Genomic DNA, 24775 nt, shown 5'->3' with positions numbered 1-24775 from the left:
GTATGATATCCATCTATCTAATACATATTACATATTATTCATTATATATTAAACGTGTTATTAATTATATTACTTTTTTTTTTTTTGAGATAGGGTCTAACTCTGTTGCCCAGGCTGGAGTACAGTAGTGTTATTTCGGATCACTGCAACCTCCACCTTCCGTGCTCAAATGATCCTCCCACCTAAGTCTCCCAAATAGCTGGGACCACAGGCGCACACTGCCACACCGCCTAATTTTTTGTGTTTTAGTGGAGACGAGGTTTCACCATGTTGCCCAGGCGGTGTGGAATTCCTGAGCTCAAGTGATCTGCCCACCTTAGCCTGCCAGAGTACTGAGATTACAGTCATGAGCCACCATGCCCAGCCTTATATTATTAATATGTTTCATATATACATATACATACACAGGCATACCTTGTTTATTGTGCTTCACTATTGCACTTTGCAGATAACTGTGTTTTGAACAAATTGAGGGTTTGGGGCAACTCTGTGTCAAGCAAGTCACTCTGCACCATTTTCCAACAGCATGTGCTCTTTTCATGTCTGCGTCATATTTTGGTAATTCTTGCAGTGTTACATTTTTTAAATTATATTTGTTATAGTGATTTGTGATCAGTGATCTTTGATGTTACTATTGTAATTGTTTTGGGGCACCAGGAACCACACCCATATAAAATGACAAACTTAATTCATAAATGTTTGTGTTCTGACTGTTCCATCAGCTGTCATTCCCCTATCTGTCTTTCTGTTTTCAGGCCTCCCCGTTTCCTGAGACACAAATATTGAATTTAGGCCAATTAATAACCCTACAATGGCCTTTAAGTGTTCAAGTGAATGGCAGAGTTGCACGTTTTTCACTTTAAATCAAAAGCTAAAAATGATTAGGCTTAGGGAAGAAGGCATGCTGAAAGCCAAGATAGGCTGAAAACTAGGCCTTTTGCTCCAGTTAGCCAAGTTGTGAATGCAAAGGAAAAAGTTCTTGAAGAAGATTGAAAGTGTTACTCCAGTGAACACACGAATGATAAGAAAATGAGGCAGCTTTATTGCTGATAGAGAGAAAGTTTAAGTGGTCTGGATAGATTAAATTAACTACAACATTCCCTTAGGTCAAAGCCTAATCCCAGAGCAAGACCCTAACCCTCAGTCTTGTTTTTTTTCTTTTGGAGATGGAGTCTCCCTGTCGCCCAGGCTGGAGTACAGTGGTGCAATCTCGGCTCACTGCAGCCTCCGCCTCCTGGGTTCAAGCAATTCTCCTGCCTCAGCCTCCCGAGTAGCTGGGACTACAAGTGTGTGCCACCATGCCCAGTGAATTTTTGTTTTTTTAGTAGAGATGGTGTTTCACCGTGTTGGCCAGGCTGGTCTCGAACTCAGGTGATCTGCTCGCCTTGGCCTCCCAAAGTGTTCATATTACAGGTGTGAGCCACCGCACCCAGCCCCCTCTGTCTTCTGTGAAAACTGAGAGAGGTAAGGAAGCTACAGAAGAAAAGTATAAAGTTAGTAGAGGCTAGATTGCAACAGATTTTAAATGTAGATGACACATCTTTATGTTGGAAGAATATACAATCTAGGACTTTTGTAACTGGAGAGAAATCGCTGGGCGCAGTGGCTCACACCTGTAATGCCAGCACTTTGGGAGGCCAAGGCGGGCAGATCACCTGAGGTCGGGAGTTTGAGACCAGCCTGACCAACATGGAGAAACCCTGTGTATACTAAAAATACAAAAAATTAGCTGAGCGTGTTGGCGCATGCCTGTAATCCCAGCTACTTGGGAGCCTGAGGCAGGAGAATTGCTTGAACCTGGGAGGCGGGGGTTGCGGTGAGTTGAGATCGCGCCATTGCACTCCAACCTGGGCAACAAGAGCGAAACTCCATCTCAAAAGAAAAATAAATAAATAAATATAACTGGAGAGAAATCAATGCCTGGCTTCAAAGCTTCAAAGGACAAGTCAGTTCTCTTGTTAGGGGCTAATACAGCTGATGACTTTAAGTTGAAGCCTATGGTTGTTTACCATTTTGAAAATCCTGGAGCCCTTAAGAATTATACTAAATCTACTCTGCCTGTGCTTTATAAATGGAACAACAAAGCCTGGGTGACAGCACATCTGCTTACAGCATGACTTACTGAATATTTTAAGCCCATATTTAATGCGATCTCGGCTCACTGCAACCTCTGCCTCTTGGGTTCAAGCAATTCTCCTGCCTCAGCCTCCCGAGTAGCTGGGACTACGGGCACGTGCCACCCTGCCCAGCTAATTTTTGTATTTTTAGTAGAGACGGGGTTTCACCATGTTGGCCAAGATGGTCTCTATGTCTTGACCCCGTGATCCACCCGCCTCAGCCTCCCAAAGTGCTGGGATTACAGGCGTGAGCCACCAAGCCCAAACGATAATTTTTAAATTTTTTGTAGAAACAGGGTTTCACCATGTTGCCCAAGCTGGTCTCGAACCCCTTGGCTTCAGAGATCCTTCCGCCTTAGCCTCCCAAAATGCTGGCACTATAGGCACGAGCCACCATGCCCTATTTCAAAGTTGCTTCTTATGGATGAGCAAAGAAAGTTGTTTCTTGAGGTGGAATCTACTGGTGCAGATGCTGTAAACATTGTTTAAATGACAACAAAGGACTTTCTTCTTTTTTTTTTTTTGAGGCGGAGTCTCACTTTGTTGGCCAGGCTGGAGTTCAGTAGTGCGATCTCAGCTCACTGCAAGCGCCTCCTGGATTCACACCATTCTCCTGCCTCAGCCTCCTAAGTAGCTGGGACTACAGGCGCCTGCCACTAAGCCTGGCTAATTTTTTGTATTTTTAGTAGGGACAGTGTTTCACTGTGTTAGCCAGGATGGTCTCGATCTCCTGACCTCGTGATCCGCCTGCCTCAGCCTCCCAAAGTGCTGGTATTACAGGCATGAGCCACGGTGCTCAGCCTAGGACATTTTTCTTTTTTGAGATGGAATCTCTCTCTGTCGCCCAGGCTAGAGTGCATTGGCATGATCACGGCTCACTGCAACCTCTGTATCCCAGGTTCAAGCGATTCTCCTGCCTCAGCCTCCTGAGTAGCTGGGATTACAGGGACCTGCCACCATGCCTGGCTAATTTTTGTATTTTTAGTAGAGATGGGGTTTCACCCTGTTGGTCAGGCTGGTCTTGAACTCCTGACTTCAGGTGATCCTCCCACCTTAGCCTCCCAAAGTGCCGGGATTACAGGCACGAGCCACCATGCCCCGTTTAAAAGTTGCTTCTTATGGATGAGCAAAGAAATTGGTTTCTTGAGATGTAATCTACTGGTGCAGATGCTGCAAATGTTGTTTAAATGACAACACAGGGTTTAAAATATTATATACATTTAGTTGATAAAGCAGTGGCAGGTTTTAAGAGGGTTTACTCCAATTTCGAGAGAAGCTCTAACGTGGGTAAAATGCTGTCAAGCAGCATTGCATATTATAAAAAAATCTTTTCTGAAAGTGAAGAGTCCATGGGTTCAGCAAAGTTCATGGTTGTGGCAGGGCATAGTAGCTCACACCTGTAATCTCAACACTTTGGGAAGCCGAGGCAGGAAGATCACTTTAGTCCTGGAATTAGAGGCTACATATGCTGTGATTATGCTACTGCACTACAGCCTGGGCAACAGAGCAAGACCCTCCCTAAAAAAACCCAAAACAAACTTCACAGTTGTCTTATTTTTAAAAATTGCCATAGCCACCTCACTCTCCAGCAACCACCACCCTGGTCAGCAGCTATTAACATCCAGGCAAAACCCTACATCAGGGCTGGGCGCCGTGGCTCATGCCTGTAATCCCAGCTACTCAGATGACTGAGACGTGAGAATTACCTGAACCCAGAAGGCAGAGGTTGCAGCAAGTGGAGATCACGCCATTGCACTCCAACCTGGGTGACAGAGTGAGACCCTGTCTCAAAAAACAAACAAAAAATTAAAACCCTCAACCAGCAAAAAGATTACAGCTTGTTGATGGCTTGGATAATCACTGGCATTTTTATCAATAAAGTATTTTTATTTTTATTTATTTATGTATTTTTAAAGTAATTATTTTTTGCGGGGGGAAGGAGTTTCGCTCTTGTTGCCCAGGCTGGAGTGTGATGGCATGATCTTGGCTCACCGCAACCTCCGCCTCCTGGTTCAAGCGATTCCCCTGCCTCAGCCTTCTGAGTAGCTGGATTTACCGGCATGCGCCACCATGCCTGGCTAATTTTGTATTTTTTAGTTGAGACGGGATTTCTCCATGTTGGTCAGGCTGGTCTCAAACTCCCGACTTCAGGTGATCCACCTGCGTTGGCCTCCCAAAGTGCTGGGATTACAGGCGTGAGCCACTGTGCCCAGCCTTCAGTAAAGTATTTTTAAATTAAGGAATGTACATTACATTTTTTGTTTTGTTTTGTTTTGTTTTTTTGAGATGGAGTCTCGAGGCTGGAGTGCAGGGGACTGATTACAGCTTTTTCTGTTTTTTTTTTTTTTTTTTTTTTTTTTTTTTTTGAGACAGAGTCTCGCTTTGTCGCCCAGGCTGGAGTGCAGTGGTGTGATCTCAGCTCACTGCAACCTCCACCTCCCGGGTTCGTGCCATTCTTCTGCCTCAGCCTCCTGAGTAGCTGGGACTATAGGTGACTTCCACCATGCCTGGCTAATTTTTTTTTTTTTTTTTTTTTGAGACTGAGTCTTGCTCTGTCGCCCAGGCTGGAGTGCAGTGGCCGGATCTCAGCTCAGTGCAAGCTCCGCCTCCCGGGTTTAGGCCATTCTCCTGCCTCAGCCTCCCGAGTAGCTGGGACTACAGGCGCCCGCCACCTTGCCCGGCTAGTTTTTTGTATTTTTTTTTTTTTTTTTTAGTAGAGACGGGGTTTCACCGTGTTAGCCAGGATGGTCTTGATCTCCTGACCTCATGATCCACCGGCCTAGGCCTTCCAAAGTGCTGGGATTATAGGCGTGAGCCACTGCGCCTGGCCCATTATGTTTTTTTTAAGACCTAATGCCATTGCACATTTTATAGACTACAGTATAAACATAACTTCTATATGTACTGAGAAACCAAAGAATTCATGTGATTTGCCTTATTGTGATATTTGCTTCATTGCAGTGGTCTGGAACTAAACTTGCAATATCTCTGAGGTATGCTTGTATTTCTTATCTAATCTTTCTAAAGCGTCCAGGCTCTGGACATGAGGCTCTCACATGAGGAATGAGAACAGACAAAATTAAGTGATTTGCCCAGTATAATAGCCAGAACTCAGGGTCTGGTTCCAAAGTCTACATATTAAAAATCTCTTTTTAGATGACATTGTCTGCTACGCCTAAGAAATAAGATAAAGACATCTGTAAATTTATCTTGACATTTAATTAGATGTGTTGACAAAAATACTCAAACTGTGTAAAATATTTGAAGAGATTTGTTCTGAGCCAAATATGAGTGACCAAGGGCCCATGACACAGCCCTCAGGCAATCCTGAGAACATGTGTCCAAGGTGCTTGGGTTACAGCTTGATTTTATACATTTTAGGGGGACAGAAGTTACAGACATCAGTCAACACTTGTAAGGTGTACATTGTTTCAGTTCAGAAAGGCGGAACTTCTAGGTCACAGGCAGATTCAAAGATTTTGTTATTGGCAGTTGGTTCAAAGAGTTAAGTTACCGTCTAAAGACCTGGAATCAATAGAAGGAAGTGTCTGGGTTAAGATAAGGGATCAGGGAGACCAAGGTTCTTATGCAAATGAAGCTTCGAGGTAGCAGGCTTCAGAGAGAATAGATTGTAAATGTATCTTACCAGTCTTAAAAAGGTGCCAGACTCTTAGCGGATTCTCTCCTGGATCAGGGAAAAGACCTGGAAAGGGAAGGGGATTCTCTGCAGAATGTAGATTTTCCCCACAAGAGACAACTTTGTATGCTATTTCAAGATAAACAAATAAACATATTTGGGGTTAAAATATTTTATCTCTTTCCTTATCTGTCATGTGTTGTTATGCCAGGGTCAGGTAGGAAAGTAAGCCACATTATAAAGGATTAAATAAAACCGCTCTGATGAGACTTTATGGTTTGTAAGGCGTGACTCCCCAGGTCCCTCAGATACAAATTTGAGCCGAAGAAAAGGTCAGAGTTTAGTCCTCAGATGGCAAGAATAGTAAGATTTCCCTCATATCTTCCTATTTGAAAATTAAATTGCCTTCATTTTAAAGTCAAATTTAACATTGTGTACTTTTGTTTTAACAATTTACTTTTTTATTCAGCAATTCACTTATTTAAAATGCCATGTACTAATTAGCATAACATTTTCTAGGTAGTTGTAAAAAATTTATTTTGGGATTTATGTTTATTTTTATTCATTTATTTATTTTTATTTTCTCTTTTTTGAGACTGAGTCTTGCTTGCTCTGTCGCCCAGGCTGGAGTACAGTGGTAAGATCTCGGCTCACTGCAACCTCTGCCACTCGAGTTTAAGCTATTCTCCTGCCTCAGCCTCCTGAGTAGCTGGGATTACAGGCGCGTGCTGCCACGCCTGGGTGATTTTTGTATTTTTATTAGAGATGGGGTTTCAGCATCTTGGTCAGACTGGTCTTGAACTCCTGACCTCGTAATCCACCTGTTTTGGCCTCCCAAAGTGCTGGGATTACAGGTATGAGCCACAGCACCCGGTGTATGTTTTTTTTTAAATGAAGTCTTAACTGGGAAATGTGAAACAGTGAAGTATTTAAGTTTCCGTAAGTAAGATCTTAAATATTTAGAGTGTCAAATGTCTCTAGAAGAAAACAGCATCTTGTTGATTCTTTAGCTTTTCACTACTCTTTACAGTGCTTTTCCCCAAAAAGCAATATGAGAAATTAGAAAAAAGGTTATTAAAAACACAAGGCGGCCAGACACAGCAGTTCATGCCTGTAATACCTGCACTTTGGGTGGCCAACGCAGGAGGATGGCTTTAGGCCAGGAGTTGGAGACCAGATTGGAGACCAATCTGGCCAACATAAGCGAGACCTCATCTCTATTTTACATATTTTAAAAATTATATTAAAAAATTAAGGCCGGGCGCGGTGGCTCAAGCCTGTAATCCCAGCACTTTGGGAGGCCGAGACGGGCGGATCACGAGGTCAGGAGATCGAGACCATCCTGGCGAACACGGTGAAACCCCGTCTCTACTTAAAAAATACAAAAAAACTAGCCGGGCGAGGTGGTGGGCGCCTGTAGTCCCAGCTACTCGGGAGGCTGAGGCAGGAGAATGGCGTAAACCCGGGGGGCGGAGCTTGCAGTGAGCTGAGATCCGGCCACTGCACTCCAGCCTGGGCGACAGAGCCAGACTCCGTCTCAAAAAAAAAAAAAAAAAAATTAAAAAATCCCACAAGGGAATGGAATGATAGTCATTTGCTATAAAGGAATCAGAAGATTTTCATAATAATGATTTTATCCCTTCCATTTTTCTTCTAGAGTTATAATTGAATAATTAATTGCCTTACGTTGCTTATTGCTTATAATAATTAGGGAAATTAGGATGTATCTAACAAAAAATAAAAGACTAAGAAAAAAATACAAGACTCTTGACCATCAAAAGGTAGCTTTACAATCATCTATCCAAAATACATTTATTCAAAGAAATAACGAGCAATTACAAAATTAAACTCGAAGAGAATATCCTTATTAGATAGTATAATTAATTAAAATAATTTATACTGAGAAACTGTGAATTTTATTGCTTTGTCTTAAAACATTCAGACTTTTTTCTAACATTGTTTACAGTTAAGGGTTTTGGGTTTAAGTTGAAGGATGAGGTCTACTAACATTCCTAAATATGCATTTATAACCCTATACATCCTGTCTGGAGTATGCAAACATCTGTAGAAGGATGATTTTTTTTTTTTTTTTTTTTTTGAGACAGAATCTCTCTGTTGCCCAGGCTGGAGTGTAGTCGCATGATTTTGGCTCACTGCAACCTCCACCTTCCGAGTTCAAACGATTCTCTTGCCTCAGCCTCCTGAGTAGCTGGGACAGGCGCGTGCCACCGTCCCTGGCTAATTTTTGTATTTTTAGTAGAGATGGGGTTTCACCATGTTGGCCAGGCTGGTCATGAACTCCAGATCTCAGGTCATCCACCCGCCTCAGCCTCCCAAAGTGCTGGAATTACAGGCGTGAGCCACCACGCCTGGCCAGGATGAGGAGTTTTTAAGGCAATATAAGGCAATATTTAGTAATTGATTCCTTTAATCTATGAGGTCCAACTTGGAACAAAAATGTTACCGGGCTTCATTTAAAAAAGAGAAATTGAGGCCAGGTGCGGTGGCTCACACCTGTAATCATAGCACTTTGGGAGGCCGAGGCGGGTGGATCACTTGAGGTCAGGAGTTCAACACCAGCCTGGCCAACATGGTGAAACCCCGTCTCTACAAAAATACAAAAAAATTAGCTGAGCATGGTGGCACACACCTGTAATCCCAGCTACCCAGGAGGCTGAGACAGGAGAATCGCTTGAACCCAGGAGGTGAAGGTTGCAATGAGCCGAGACAGTGCTGTTGCACACCAGCATGGGCAACGGAGCCAGACTTCATCTCAAAAAAAAAAAAAAAAAAAGAGGGGGGAGAGCAATTATATTGAGGCCAACCTGGACAATATCCACATCTCCAAAAGGAAAAAAAAAAAAAGTTTAAAACCAGGCCAGAACCTATTTGCAAATGTACAGTTATCATCACAGAAGGCTTTCTTCTCCAGAAATTTAACTCTGTAACTATCTGTAACTAGTATTCTTAGTACTCTCTATGATAGCAAAGCTGCCCCCTCACCTTTTTTTTTTTTAAAAAACAGATTTTGCATTATACAAGACTGAATGGTGCTTGGCAGAGAGGAATTTTAAGAATTTGGAAGTAGGGAGGTGAATGGAACTAGACTTTAACTGTCAACTAGAAAATTCCCTTTCCCAGTCTCTGCCCATTAAAAAAAAAAGAAAAAAAAAGTCACTTCCACTAAAAGATTCATAGATGTTGGGAAAACACAATTGGGGGGAACTTTTGATTTTCTTTTTTAATGTGGGATGGGTTGAGCAGGAGTACTCAAGAAATTGATAGGTGACTGTAGAGTAAATAACATGTAATGTCATTTTAAAGTTTGTATTTTTTGTTGTTGTTGTTGTTGTTTTGAGACGGAGTCTCTCTCTGTCACCAGGCTGGAGTGCAGTGGTGCGATCTCAGCTCACCACAGCCTCTGCCTTCCCGGTTTAAGCGATTCTCCTGCCTCAGCCTCCCAGGTAGCTGAGATAACAGGCACATGCCACCACGCCCAGTTAATTTTTGTATTTTTAGTAGAGATGGGGTTTCACCATGTTGGCCAGGCTGGTCTTGATCTCCTGACGTTGTGATCTGCCCACCACCACACCTAGCTGATTTTTGTATTTTTAGTAGAGTTGGGGTTTCACCATTGTTGGCCAGGCTGATCTCAAACTCCTGACTTCAGGTGATCCACCCACCTCGGCCTCCCAAAGTGCTGGGATTACAGGTGTGAGCCACCACACCCAGCCTGTATATTGTTTTAAAATAATAAAAATAGGAAGCTAGATATTAGTAAAAAGTAGCAACAAAGATATAAGGACCAGATGATGACCCAAGGACTGTTAGTGGAGGGTTTTGCTATGTTGGCCAGGCTGGTCTTGAACTCCAGACCTCAAGTGATCTACCCTCCTCACCCACCTAGAGTTCTGGGATTACAGGTGTGAGCCACCATGCCCAGCTGACAGGTGAAATATTAAAAAATAAAATGGCTAGGCTCAAAAATGAAGCTTAACATCTCCTTGGAATAGAAAATCATAGTGTTCTACCTAACTAAACTCTGGGGCCAGAAGTTGGCAGTTTTTCCCATGATTTCCTGCCACACCGACAGGGTCCAAAAGTGACCGTGTGAGAAGATCAGAACTTGGCTCCCGCTTCAGACAGGGGGGCTCTGTCTCCTTGAAAGGATGCCAAAAAGAGAACAGCATCTTGCTTCTTGGTGTTAAAAACTTTTTTCATTGGCCAGGCACTGTGGCTCACACCTGTAATCCCAGCAGTTTAGGAGGCTGGGGTGGGAGGATTGCTTGAGCCCAGGAGTTCAAGATGAGCCCAGGCACAGTGTGAAGACCCTTGTCTGTCTCTACAAAAACTTAAAAAATTTCTCGGGATGTTGGTGTGCACCTGCGGTCTTAACTACTCAGAACGCTGAGACAATGGTATCGTTTCAGCCAGGAGTTCGAGGCAGCAGTGGGCTATGATGGCGCCACTGTACTCTGGCTTGGGCAATAGCATAAGACCTCTCTAAAAAAGAAAAAGATAAAAGGCCAGGTACGGTGGCTTATGGCTGTAGTCCCAGCACTTTTGGAGGCCGAAGCAGTTGGATCACTTGAGGCCAGGAGTTCGAGACCAGCCTGACCAACATGGCGAAACCATGTCTCTACTAAATATACAAAAATTATATTTGTTTAATTACACACCATGGATGTGGTGGACCGTGCCAGACGTCCCAGCTACATGGGAGGCTGAGGCGTGAGAATTGCTTGAACCTTAGAGGTGGAGGTTTCAGTGAGCCAAGATCGTGTCACTGCACTCCAGCCTGGGTGACAGAGCAAGACTGTCTCAAAAAAAAAAGGCCAGGCTCAGTGGCTTACCCCTGTGATTGCGGCATTTTGAGAGGCCGAGGCAGGCAGATCACTTAAAGTCAGGAGTTCGAGACCAGCCTGGCCAACATGGTGAAACCCCATCTCTAATGAAAATACAAACATTAGCTGGGCATAGTAGCATGTGCCTGTAATCCCTGCTACTTGGGAAGCTGAGACAAGAGAATTGCTTGAACCCAGGAGATGGAGGTTGCAGCGAGCCAAGATTTTGCCACTGCACTTCAGCCTGGGTGATAAGAGCAGGACTTCGTCTTCAAAAAAAAAAAAAAAAAAAAGGTCGAGCGCAGTGGCTCAGGCTTGTAATCCCAGCACTTTTGGAGGCTGAGGCAGGCAGATCACGAGGCCAGGAGTTTGGGACCGGCCTGGCCAACACAGTGAAACCCCATCTCTACTAAAAATACAAAAATTAGCTGGGCGTGTTGGCAGGCGCCTGTAATCCCACCTACTCTGGAGGCTGAGGCAGGAGAATTGTTTGAACCTGGGAGGCAGAGGCTGCAGTGTGCTGAGATTGCTCCACTGCACTCCAACCTGGGCAACAGAGCGACACTCTGTCTCAAAATAAAATAAAATAAAAAATAAAATAAAATAAAAACTGTGGACCTAAGGAATATGAGAATTAAGAGACACCTTTAGTACCAAGAATTTAGCCAATATACTCACTTGCTCTGTAAAGACATCTGCAATATCCCCAATGTCTTTACAAGGTTGGAATCTCAAAATACCATTATAAGACCTAGTTCTGGACTGAGATCAAGAGATAGATATGTTAAAATAACTTTTAAGATAAATTTAAGACAACTTCAAGACACGTTTAAGAGATTAATTGAGCAAACAATTTTTTTTTTTTTTTTGGAGATGGAGTCTCGCTCTGTCGCCCAGGCTGGAGTGCAGTGGTGCGATCTCAGCTCACTGCAGCCTCCACCTCCTGGGTTCAAGCAGTTGTCCTGTCTCAGCCTTCCTACTAGCTGGGACTACAGGCACATGTCACCATATTGGTCAGGCCTAGTTTCAAACTGCTGACCTCAGGTGATCCACCTGCCTCGCCCTCCCAAAGTGCTAGGATTACAGGTGTGAGTCACCGTGCCTGGCCAAGCAAATAATTTTTTATGAATCAGGATCACCCCCATCTTCACCCTCTACCCCTCTACCCCCTGCCCCAACCAGAATAGATTCGGTCCGCCTCTAGTGCTGCTGCATGGTTGGAGAGGATTTGTGGACAGGAAAAGGAAAGTAATGTACAGGAAACAGAAGCGAGGTACAGAAATAGCTGATTGGTTACAGCTTGGCATTTGTCTTATTTGAACATGGTTTGAAGATTTGGCAACATGTGATTGGCCAAAACTTTGTGATTGGTACAAGAGTATGTTACAGTCTGTTTAGACGTTGAGTTGGGTTACAGTTCACTGTGTAGAAAAATCTCTAGGCCGAAATTAAAAGTTACGAGGAGACAGCTTTAGGCTAAACTTTATTTAACAGATATAGAGGGGAAGCACCTGGAAAAATGCTGTGAGGAGTTGGTGGGTGGGAGTTGGAAGAGAGAGAAACAAACCAAATATCTGAATTGGCAAACTCACATTTCGAAACATCTGAAAAAATAAATCTTATTAAAAAAATCTTTTTTTTTTTTTTGAGACGGAGTCTGGCTCTGTCGCCCAGGCTGGAGTGCAGTGGCCGGATCTCAGCTCACTGCAAGCTCCGCCTCCCGGGTTCACGCCATTCTCCTGCCTCAGCCTCCGGAGTAGCTGGGACTACAGGCGCCCGCCACCTCGCCCGGCTAGTTTTTTTTTTTGTATTTTCTAGTAGAGACGGGGTTTCACCGTGTTAGCCAGGATGGTCTCAATCTCCTGACCTCGTGATCCGCCCGTCTCGGCCTCCCAAAGTGCTGGGATTACAGGCTTGAGCCACCGTGCCCGGCGAAAAAAATCTTTAATGAAAAATTTTTAGTGAAATCTTTAGTGAAAAATTTAAAGCTTTTAGAAGAAAAAATACATCCTTTTGACCTTGGTCTAATAAATAATTTATTTAAAAGAGCACAAAACCCAGAAATAATAAAGGAAGATAATACATTGAATTGCATTTTAAAATTCTATACAGCAGGATGCATTACAAAGTGAAAAAACAGCTACAGATTGAGTAAGATATCTGCAACATATATAATCAAGTAAGAATTATTATCCAAAATATGAAAAATATTTTTTAAAGAGGTAACAATCCAAAAGGGAAATGTGAAAGGATTTGAATAGGCAATTCAGAAAATAGGAAACCTGGATGGTTGATAAATATCTGAAAAGATTCATCCTTTAACAAAGAAATGCTTGAAAGAAGGATAAAAAATGTTTTGGATGGTCTTACATTAGCAATTAAATGCTGTGGCCGGAAGTAACACTTTACTTAGGCCCTGAGTGGTTAGGATGATCAGAGCTTGCCTGGTGACCCATAGGAAATAGAGCATGAGCAAGAAATAAACCTTTGTTATTTAAAGCCACTGAGATTTTGGGATTGTTACTGCATATAATTTAGTTTATGGCCAGGTATGGCTCACGCCTGTAATCCAAGCACTTTGGGAGGTGGAAGTGGGCTGATCACCTGAGGTCAGGAATTCGAGACCAGCCTGGCCAACATGGTGAAATCCCATTTCTACTAAAAATACAAAAATTAGGCAGGCGTGGTGGCAGGTGCTTGTAATCCCAGGTACTCGGGAGGAATCACTTGAATCTGGGAGGTGGAGGTTGCAGTGAGCTGAGAGCATGTCACTGCACTCCAGCCTGGGCAACAGAGTAAGTCTCCGTCTCAAAAAAAAAAAAAGTAAATTGTGGCTGGGTGTGGTGGCTCATGTCTGTAACCCTAGCACTTTGGGAGGCTGAGGTAGGAGGATCACTTGAGGTCAGGAGTTTGAGACCCCCCTAGGCAACATAGTGAGATCCTGTCTCTACAAATATTTAAAAATTAGCTGGGCGTGGGTGGCACGTACTTGCAGTCCTAGCTACTCATGAGGGTGAGGCAGAAGTAGTGACTGAGCATGGGAGTTTGAGGCTTCAGTGAGCTATGATAGTGCCACTGCACACTAGCCTGGGTGCTAAGTTAGACCCTGTCTCTTTAAAAGTAAAATAAAATAAATTGCTCTGGTTACCATGTAGAGATTGGATTATGAGAGGATGTGGAGAAACCAGTAAGGAGGTCATTAAAGTTATTCAGGTGAGATATGATGATAGTCAAGATTAGGATGGTGCATTCGATAGAAAGTGGTATATTTAGATGGAATCTAGAGATAATATTGAAGGCGGGCTCGGCGAGGTGTCTCACACCTATAATGCCAATACTTTGGGAGGCCGAGGCAGGAGGATCACTTGAGCCCTAGAGTTGAGACCAACCTGGCAACATAGTGAGACCCCGTCTCTACAGAAAATACAAAAATTAGCCAGGTGTGATGACATGTGCCTGGTACTTCCCAGCTACTCAGGATGCTGAGGTGGGAGGATTGCTTAGGCCCTGGAGGTTGAGGCTGCAGTGAGCTGAGATCGTGCCATTGCACTTCAGCCTGGGCATCAGAGCAAGACCTTGTCTCAAAAAAAAAGAGGAAGGTATATTGGATTTAGTGATTAATTGGATTGTTATGTATTTCTGCAACAAAATTATTACAGTAAGCAAACAGTGCTTTTGTGGACCAAAAATCAAATTCAGTTTAAAAAAAAAAAAGCAAGCCCTTAACAAGGCTTTGTTTTCCTCTAAACCTTAAAACCTTTTCATTCCTATACTATCATTTCACTGAGGTAGTTTGATTTCTTCACTTCATTTACATTTTTTCCCATTCTCACAGTATTTCTCTAGTTAAGAATTGTATTATGCCTCTACTGAAGCATTGTAAGAAATACTTTTTATGGTTGGGCATGATGGCTCACTCTTGTAGTCCCAGCACTTTGGGAGGCCGAGGTAGGCAGATCGCTTGAGCTCAGGAGTTTGAGACCAGCTTGGACAACATGGCCAAATCCCCTCTCTACAAAAAAACATAAAAATTATCCATGCATGGTGGCACGCGCCTGTAGTCCCAGCTATTCAGGAGGCTGAGGGGTGGGAGGATCACTTGAGCCTGGGAGGCGGTAGTTGCAGTGAGCTGAGATCATGCCAGTGTGCTCCGGCCTGGGTGACAGAGTGAGATCCTGTGTCCATACATACACACACACACACAAATTAAATAAATACCTTTTATTATTTCATTTACCCCTGATCTATTCCTATTACAGTTCTGCATTCAGTATAATTTCCCCTAGGTGTAATTGCAATTTCATTTTTTTATGTCCTCAACAAAGAGCTGTAGCTGCCTCCTGTCTGCAAATCAGTGTTTATAGGACAGAATATAATATTCTACTATGCTAACTTTACCTTTTACCCTTTCCTTAGCACTTGCACACACATGCATGCACACACTGCCAGAGTCTCTATTTCTCTTTCTCTCTATCCACACTGCCAGTCTCTCTCCCTTGTCCCCAGAGTCAAGTCTGTTTCTCTCCTTCTGTTTCTCTCTCTCTCTCTCTTTTTAAGAGATGGACTTACTCCATCTGCCGGGCTGGAGCACAATGGTGCGGTCATAGCTCACTGCATCCTCGAACTCCTAGGCTCAAACAGTCCTTCCACTTTAGCCTCCTGAGTAGCTAGGACCACAGGTGCATGCCACCACACCCTGGCTAATTTTTAAAAAGTTTCTTTTTTTTGTAGAGATGGGGCCTCGCTGTGTTGCCAGACTGGTCCTGAACTCCTGGGCTCAAACGATCCTGCCTGCTCAGCGTCCCAGTGTTGGGATTCTAGGTGTGAGCCACTGTCCCCAGCCTTTCTCTTATACATGTGTACACACACGTACTCTCTTATAGTCCATCAGAATGGAAATTTATTCCCATTGGGGATTTATTCCCATGGTTCTGTTCTTACTATTCTCAAATGCCTTTATATCTCTTGATATCTTGGCATTTTCAGGTTCATCACAAATTCTCCATCTTTCCACATATATCTAACTATAAACTTTTGCATGTGCCCATAGTGTTACTGGCAAGGGGTCTTGATCCAGACCCCAAGACAGGGTTCTTGCACCTCATATAAGAAAGATTTTGGGGTGGGTCCACAGAGTAAAGCAAAAGCAAGTTTAAGAAAGTAAAGTATTTTGTGTGACTTCAGGGCCTATACTAGTTCCATTTGGCCCCATAAATATCTCTATAATCTATTCCTTTCTTCTTTTCCTCTGCTCCTGCCTTTATCAGTTCTCTCCTTGTATTATTGCAGTAGGTTTCTAGTTGGTAAATGTCCCTCTTTTCTTCTTCCCCCAATCTCTTTTTCCTATTCTGCCAGAGTACTTTTCTAAAATACAAAATCTATTCATTTTATTCCCTTGCTTAAAATTCTTCAGTGGTTCCCTGTGGCCTACAGAATGAAGTTCAAACTCCTTATCATGGCACATCCATCATCTGGTTCCTGCTTACATTTTCAGCATCATTTCCTACTACTCCCCCTTCCCCACTCTGCATTCCGGTAACACTGAACTATTTATGGTTACTGGAACTTAACACGTTCTCTCTAAGCTTTTGCTTATGATACGCCCCTTGCTTGGAATTTCCTTCTCTCCTGGTTTGCCTTTTGACTCTTTACTTGTCTATCACAATTTAGCTCAAGCTGTATTTCTGTGATGCTGATATTTTAAAATATTCCTTGATATTCCCTAGAGAGATTGGTCAGTATATTAGTCTGTTTGGGCTGTGTATTAGTCCATTTTCACACTGCTATAAAGAACTTCCCTGAGACTGAGTAATTTATAAAGGAAAGAGGTTTAATTAACTCACAGTTCCACATGGCTGGGGAGGCCTCAGGAAACTTACAATTGTGGCAGAAGGGGAAGCAGGCGCCTACTTCACAAGGCAGCAGGAGAGAGAAGCATGAAGTGGGAACTTCCAAACACTTATAAAACCATCAGATCTCATGTGAACTCACTCACTATCATGAGAACAGCATGAGAAAAACTGCCCCGTGATCCAGTCACCTCCCTCCCTTGACACGTGGGGATTATGGGGATTACCATTCAAGATGAGACTTGGGTGGGGACACAGCCAATCCATATCAGGTTGCAGTAACAAAATACTGTAGAATATGTAGCTTAAACATATTTTCAGAAACTTTCTCCCATTGTAGAGGCTAGAAGTCCAAGATAGGGTGCCAGCAGTCAGGTTCTGGTGAGAGCTCTGGGTTGCCTTCCACTGTGAAATAGAAGGAAATCTCTCTCTTCTTACAAGGCCATCAATGCAATTGGATTAGGACCCCATCCTTATTATCTCATTTAACCTCAATTAGTATCTAAAAACCCTATCTCCAAATATAGTCACACTGAGGGGGAATAGGGCTTCATTATATGAATTTGGGGGGAACACAGTTCAGTTATAGCAATATGCAGTATTTGTTGAAAGAAGTGCTACATTCTTTTTGTTTTATGATTCACTGTTTACATGATTGTCTTTCCCATTAGATTACACATTTCTTGAGAGTTGGGATTGTTTACTTTTTAAAATATTCTTCAGACTTTGAATATGTGGAATTGTTGACTATGTGGAGTTGTTGAATGGGCTAAGTTAATTTCATTATAGGATGGGATTAATGATGTATATTTAAGTAAAGTAGATGCCTAAAGTAGGTCTTCTGGACTGCTAACTTTGACATTACTGATGAATCATTTTGACCCATTCTTTTTGCCCAGTTTGCCAAATGGATGGATCCTTTGGGTATATATACTTTCATTCAAAGCATTTTATAAAATTAACAGTGTGGCCAGGTGTGGTGGCTCATGCCTGTAATCCCAGCACTTTGGGAAGCTGAGGCAGATGGATCATCTGAGGTCAGGAGTTCAAGACCAGCCTGACCAACATGGAGAAACCCCATCTCTACTAAAAATACAAAATTAACCTGGTGTGGTAGCAGGCGCCTGTAATCCTAGCTACTCGGGAGGCCGAGACAGGAGAATCACTTGAACCCGGGAGGTGGAGATTGTGGTGAGCTGAGATCGTGCCATTGCACTGCAGTCTGGGCAACAAGAGTGAAACTCTGTCTCCAAAAAAAAAAAACCAAAACAAAACACATGATGAACTTAATCTATATTTTAAGAACTCTAAATGATTAAAAACTTTAGAAAGAATTGGGATTTTCACAATCAGAGGAGACCAAGATACATTTCCTCAGCTGTTAAACAACTTCAATCTGCTAAAATATGCTGCTTCATTACGATTTTGGGAAAGAAATTTTAAGTAACAGTTTAATGTTTTGATGTCCATCATATCTCCTTTGCTGGAGCTATAACAGATTTTGCATACATTTTATTGTCTTTTGTGTAGAAAGCATGGTATAAAGATAAATACATTAGAATACAAAAATTGCTCCCTCTGGATGATATTAAAAATAAGACACATTTTTCAAGGTATTCTGTTGCTGTTGATGAGTTTTGAGAGTAATACAAACATAGGTATGAATTTTGTTAATACTGCTTTTCAGTGAGCATGGTCAATTGAATCTCTTTGAGTCTCAGTTTTCTAATCTATCTGTAAAGTGATACATTTATATTACAATTTGGTTCATTTAAATGCATTTTAAAATTGAAAATGTAAAACATTCATTTATAGTCATGTACTGCTTAATGATGTTTTTTCGTCAACAACAGACCGAATATGTGATGTGGTTCATAAGATTGTAATATTGTATATTTACTGTACTTTTTCTGTGTTTAGATACACAAATACTTAACATTATGTTAGGTTAGTATTGCCTACAATATTCAGTAGTACAGTAACATGGAGTACAGATTTGTAGCCTAGGAGCAATAGACTATATAACCTAGGTGTGTAGTAGGCTATGCCGTGTAGGTTTGTGTAAGAACACTCTATGATGTTCATATAATAACAAAATCTCCTAACAAGGCATTTCTCAGAACTTATTCCCGTCGTTAAGCCACAATGACTGTGTTTTAAAATTCTAACAGTACAGGCCCGGCGCGGTGGCTCAAGCCTGTAATCCCAGCACTTTGGGAGGCCGAGACGGGCGGATCACGAGGTCAGGAGATCGAGACCATCCTGGCTAACACGGTGAAACCCCATCTCTACTAAAAAAAAAATACAAAAAAATTAGCCGGGCAAGGTGGTGGGCGCCTGTAGTCCCAGCTACTCGGGAGGCTGAGGCAGGAGAATGGCGTGAACCCGGGAGGCGGAGCTTGCAGTGAGCTGATATCCGGCCACTGCACTCCAGCCTGGGCGACAGAGCCAGACTCCGTCTCAAACAAACAAACAAACAAAATTCTAACAGTACAAAAGAGTAGCCAATGAAAAACTCTTTTTTTCTTTTTTTCTTTTTTTTTTTTGAGTACTTATATATTAAGTATATATATATTTTGGTACTTATATATTAAGTATAGGTATGTGTGTGCATGTGTACAAATGTGTGTTTGGGGTTGCCATTAAAAACAATAAATTATGTAGAATAACTAGTATGAAGCAAAACAATACAGCAGATTTTAAATGATGAATGTTAGTTCTCTTCCCTTTCTTTCATGAAGACTTCTTAAGGGCTTATACAGTCAGAAAATTCCTTTAAGATTTGTTTTCCTTTTGTAATTTGAAATGTTGTTAATTTTCAGATCACAAAGGTTGTCTATGTTCACATATAAGCAGAAAAGTAATTAATATCTAACACCAGGTAATGATTTATTCCTTACTGGTTATTTGAGATTTTTCTGTACCATGCTGTTTCATTCCATTAGCACAGTGATATTTAAGTAGGAGTGATTTTGCTCTCAAGGACATTTGGCAATATGTGGAGACATTGGTTGTTACATATAGGAGATGCTGTTAACATTTACTGGATGGAATCTAGGGATGCTGCAACACGTCCCATGTGTGGGACAGCCTCCACAACAAAGAATCATCTGGCCCAAAATGCAAGTAGTACTAAGGTTAAAAAACCCTAAGTTAGCATAAATAATAATGAATTAAGTGTAAGTCGCAGCCTCGCTCATTCTTTTTTTAATTATAGTTTGTGTTGACTCTTTGTTTTTTGATTTTGTTATTTTAAATCTAAAAATGATTCTAGATTAGATGTTATGTAATATGCAACAGATAGGTACATCTGTTCTGTTTCTCAGATTCTGATCTTAAAGTATTTAAAGTCATTTTATCATATAGTGTTGGCATTTGTTTTGCAAGTTTTTACCTTAATTAAAAATACACCAAAGGCAGCAGAAATCTGTGTGTTTTGTTGTCGTTGTTGTTAACTAAAATGATAAAGGAATCCTCAACTGTTCAGTCTACTTTGCTGTTTTGAGGTTTGACCTGGCCTTATTCCATATATAGCCTTCTGCCAGCTGGTAAGGTGGTATCTGGTAAGGATGTTCAAGAATGTTTAGGTTACTTTGCTAGATCTAGAGGCAAGCATGCTTTCTGCTAAATTTCATCTTTACTGGGCCTCCAGGATCTTTAGGACTTGTATTAGGATTCTCCAGATAAACAGAACCAATAGGAGTCAGTAGGTAGGTAGGTAGGTAGGTAGGTAGGTAGGTAGATAGGTAGGCAGGTAGGTAGGTAGGTAGGTAGATAGATAGATAGACAGACAGACAGACATGGGAACCTCAGAAAGTTTGTGGAAAATGCCTATTATGAAAAAACTCTGCATGTTTTTCAAAAAATTTTTGTGCCAAAATAAACTTGAACAGGATCTAGTTTGAGGCACTAAGGAAGGATAAGACATCAGTTTGAAAAAAGCTCCTATCAAAGCAACATGAATTCTGCTAAAATTGAACCAAGAACAAACATAAAATTTATAGTGAAACTTTGGTGGAAGAATGGTGAAATCATTGATGCTTTACAAAAAGTTTATGGGGACAATGCCCAAAAGAAATCAGCAGTTTACAAATGGATAACTCATTTTACAAAACAATAGGACAGGCCGGGCGTGATGGCTCACGCCTGTAATCCCAGCACTTTGGGAGGCTGAGGCGGGCGGATCACGAGGTCAGGAGATCGAGACCATCCCGTCTCTATTAAAAATATAAAAAATTAGCCGGGCGTGGTGGCGGGTGCCTGTAGTCCCAGCTACTCGGGAGGCTGAGGCAGGAGAATGTTGTGAACCCGGGAGACAGAGCTTGCAGTGAGCGGAGATCAAGCCACTGCACTCTATCCTGGGCGACAAGAGCGAGACTCCCATCTCAAAAAAAAAAAAAAAAGGACAGGCCGGGCATGATGGCTCATGCCTGTAATCCCAGCACTTTGGGAGGCTGAGGTGGGCGGATTACGAGGTCAAGAGATCGAGACCATCCTGGCCAACATGGTGAAACCCCGTCACTACTAAAAATATAAAAATTAGCTGGGTATGGTGGCATGCGCCTGTAGCCCCAGCTGCTCGGGAGGCTGAGGCAGGAGAATTGCTTGAACCAGGAGGCAGAGGTTGCAGTGAGCCGAGATCGCACCACTGCACTCCAGCCTGGTGACAAAGCGAGACTCCGTTTAAATAAATAAATAAATAAAGGACAGGACAGTGTTAAAGATGAAGCTTGCAGTGGCAGACTGCAGGGAAGTTTGCAAGGAAAAAATTAACCTTGTTTGTGCCTTATTTGAAGGGGACAAATGATTAACAGCAAAAACAATAGCCAACATCACAGACATCTCAAGTGATTCAGCTTACACAATTCTGGCTGGAGAATTAAACTTGGGCAAACTTTAATCTTAATGGGTGCCAAAACCATTGCACCCAAATCAGCTACTGACAAGCAGTGCTTTCAATGGAATTTTTAAACAAATGGAATCAAGATCCTGAAGCATTTCTTGAAAAAATTCTAACAGATGAAACATGTCTTTACCAATATATCCTGAAGATAGGGCATAATTAAAGCAATGGCTACCAAGAGGTGGAAGTGGTCCAGTCAAAGCAAAAGTGGACTGTTCATGGCAACAGTTTTTTGGGATGCTCAAGGTATTTTGCTTGTTGGTTTTCTGGAGGGCCAAAGAATGATAACGTCTGCTTATTATGAGACTGTTTTGAGAAAACCAAGGCTTTAGCAGAAAAACACTAGGGAGAGATTTGCTAAAGAGTCCTTCTCCACCATGACAGTGCTCCTGCTCATTCCTGTCATCAAACACGGGCAATTTTTCAAGAGTTTCAATGGAAAATCAATATAGTCCTGATTTGGCTTCTTCTGACTTCTTTTTGTTTCCTAATCTGTTTGTTTGTTTGTTTTTGAGACAGCATCTTGCTCTGTCACACAGGCTGGAGTGCAGTGGCTGGCACAATCTTGGCTTGACCTCCAGGGCTCAAGCGAGCATCCTACCTCAGCCTCCCGAGTAGCTAGGACTACAGGTGCGCCACCATGCCTGGCTAATTTTGTTTATTTTTTGTAGAGATGAGGTATCACTATGTTGCCCACTGTGGGCTCAAACTCCTGGACTCAAGTGATCCTCCCACCTCAGCCTCCTCAGTGTTGGGATTATAGCTATGAGCCGCTGCGGCCAGCTGTTTCCTAATCTTAAAAAAAAAAATCTTTAAAGGGCACCCATTTTTCTTCAGTTAATAATATAAAAAAGATTACATTGACATGGTTAAGTTCCCAGGACCTTCACTTCTTTAGGGATGGACTAAATGGCTGGCATCATCACTTACAAAAGTGTCTTGATCTTGATGGAGCTTATGTTGAGAAATAAAATTTTTATTTTTATTTTTATTTTTTTTGAGACAGGACCTTGCTCTGTCCTGTCTCAGGTTGCAACGCCATGGCATGGTCATGGCTCATTGCAGCCTTGACATCCTGGGCCCAGTGACCCTCCCACCTCAGACACCCCCCTCACCCCCCCCCTGCCGCCATGGTAGCTAGGACTACAGGTACACACCATCACACCTGTCTAATTTTTGTATTTTTTGTAGAGATGGGGTTTCGCCATGTTGCCCAGGCTGGTCTCAAACTCCCGGGGCTCAAGCAATCTGCCTGCCTCAGCCTCCCAAAGTGCTGGGATTACAGTTGTAAGCCACCACACCTGGCCTGTTTTTATCTTTTAATCTCATTTTTTCATAGACTTTTTGAAGTCCTCTTATATAAGAGGAGATTTATTACGGGAATTAACTCACGTGATTTTGGAGGCCAAGAAGTCCCATGATATGCCATCTGCAAGCTGCCGGAGGACCAGGAAAGCTGGTGATATAATTTGGTCTGAGTCCAAAAACCTCAGAACCCAGGTAACCAGTGGTGTAACTCCCAGTCCAAGGCTGAAGGCCTGAAAACAAGGGTGGGCACTGGTCTAGGCCCTGAAGTCCTTAGCTCTGATGATGTTCAAAAGCAGAAGATTGATGATCAGCTCAAGAAGTGAGAGCGAATTTACCCTTCCTCTACGTTTTTGTTCTATTCAAGCCCTCAACAGATTGAATAATACCCATCCACATGATGCGGGGGTAATCTTCTTTACTCAGGCTATTGATTCAAATGCTTTTCCAGAAATACCTCCTAGAGACACCCAGAAATAGTATTTTACCAGGCATCTGAGCATCTAATTAAGTTGACAGATAAAATTAACACAGGGCTATTAGTAATATGCTTTTTCTTTGGAAATTGGCAATTAGATGGTGAAAGTGGGACCTGGTGGATGTAAAGTCATGAGAAATGGTTGAAATGAGCATGTTGAGTGATACATTTTCAAGAAGATGAGAATTTCAGGGAGAAGATAAGAGATTGTATAGCAGTAAAGACTTGTGATATCATATTGTAGTACTTGGCTTAACTTTTGTTTTTAGAGATATCAACTGCTAAAACTACAAGGTCATACAACTAGTAGCTGTGGAGATGAAATTTAACTCCATATAATCTGGGTCCAAAGTCCATGCCCTTAACCTTCACACTGTATTGCTTCTTAGTTACCCTCCTTCCTTTCCCCTTCCCACAACACCCCTCCCCTTCTTACAAGAGGAGGAACAGGTTGGAGAATAGAGAAGGAAAACCACAAATTCATATGGGAAATGCTGAGTGTGAGACGGTTGTGAATATTCCAAGTTGAAAAGTCTAGAAGATTATTTGATATACTAGTATGGAGCTCAGGAAAATGGTATAAGATTGAGATTTGCAGGACATTAGGGAATTGTTGATATATGAAACCAGTGACTTCTAGGGATGGAATATTGAGTGAATAGATAGGAGTTCAGAATAGAACCCCGGATATTACCAGCAGTTAGGAAGTCCATATAGGTGGAGGGGCTTACACAATAAACTAAAAAGTCACTAGAGAGATAAGAAAATCAGGATTAAAAAATTAGGTTAAAAGCCAAGGAAGAATGTATGGTTATTAATACCAAATAACTATACATTAGGGGCAGTTGTCTTAGGGGTAACTAATGGACGTTAGACTAAAAAATGTTCATTGAATTGGATTAGAAAGTCACTCTTTTAAGAAGTTTATATGGGTTTGTTAGCATTAAAGATGTATTAAGAAGTTTCCACTTTAGTCACTCTTAAAATATTTCTTAATTTAAGAATCTTTTAGAAAATAGGGTAAATCCTTCCTTTTCTATGCTGATATTTTTCTGCAGAGGGTATGGTTGTGATAAGGTTAGGATCACTTCATACAGCAATATACAATCATGTGCAGTAATCCTGGTAGGAAAAAGTACATGTGAATATCTAATTACATATAGAAATAAACTTGTAAATGATCATTATTAGATAAAAGGTAATTGTTATGGGTTGAATTGTGTCCATCAAAAAGGGATATTGAAGTCCTAATCCCTGGTGCCTGTGAACATGGCCTTATTTGGAAATTGGGTCTTTGTAGATACAGTCAGGTTAAGATGAGGTCATAGGGAATTAGGGCAGGCCCTAAACCTATATGACTGGTGTCCTTATAAGAAGAAGTAAAGAGAGAAACAAAGAGGAAATGTGATGTGACAACAGAGGCAGAGATTAGAGTGATATATCTGTAAGCCAATTGAACACCAAAGATTGCTAGCTAGAAGTTAGAAGAGCTGATGATGGGTTCTTCCCTCTGTTTTTGGAGGGAGCATGGCCCTGCCATCACCTTAGTTTTGGACTTCTATCTTCCAAAACTGTGAGACAATAAATTTCTGTTGTTGTAAGCCACCTAGTTTGTAGTATAATAAGTCCTTGCTTAATGTTG

General features: G+C 42.0%; 2 protein-coding genes across 5 annotated transcripts in view; one reads left to right on the top strand and one right to left on the bottom strand.

Moving 5' to 3' along the window:
• Positions 1 to 24775, bottom strand: part of SUMO1 (small ubiquitin like modifier 1) — a 1087495-nt gene that overhangs the window by 237310 nt on the left and 825410 nt on the right. The gene's annotated exons all lie outside the window — the stretch shown is intronic.
• The window catches only part of BMPR2 (bone morphogenetic protein receptor type 2), a 207977-nt gene that overhangs the window by 43564 nt on the left and 139638 nt on the right, over positions 1 to 24775 (top strand). The gene's annotated exons all lie outside the window — the stretch shown is intronic.

Source organism: Macaca thibetana, chromosome 12 (genome assembly GCF_024542745.1).
Source record: "Macaca thibetana thibetana isolate TM-01 chromosome 12, ASM2454274v1, whole genome shotgun sequence".
Classification (NCBI taxonomy): domain Eukaryota; kingdom Metazoa; phylum Chordata; class Mammalia; order Primates; family Cercopithecidae; genus Macaca; species Macaca thibetana.
The sequence above is the reverse complement of the archived record's forward strand: the minus strand, read 5'-3'. Positions and strand labels throughout refer to the sequence as shown.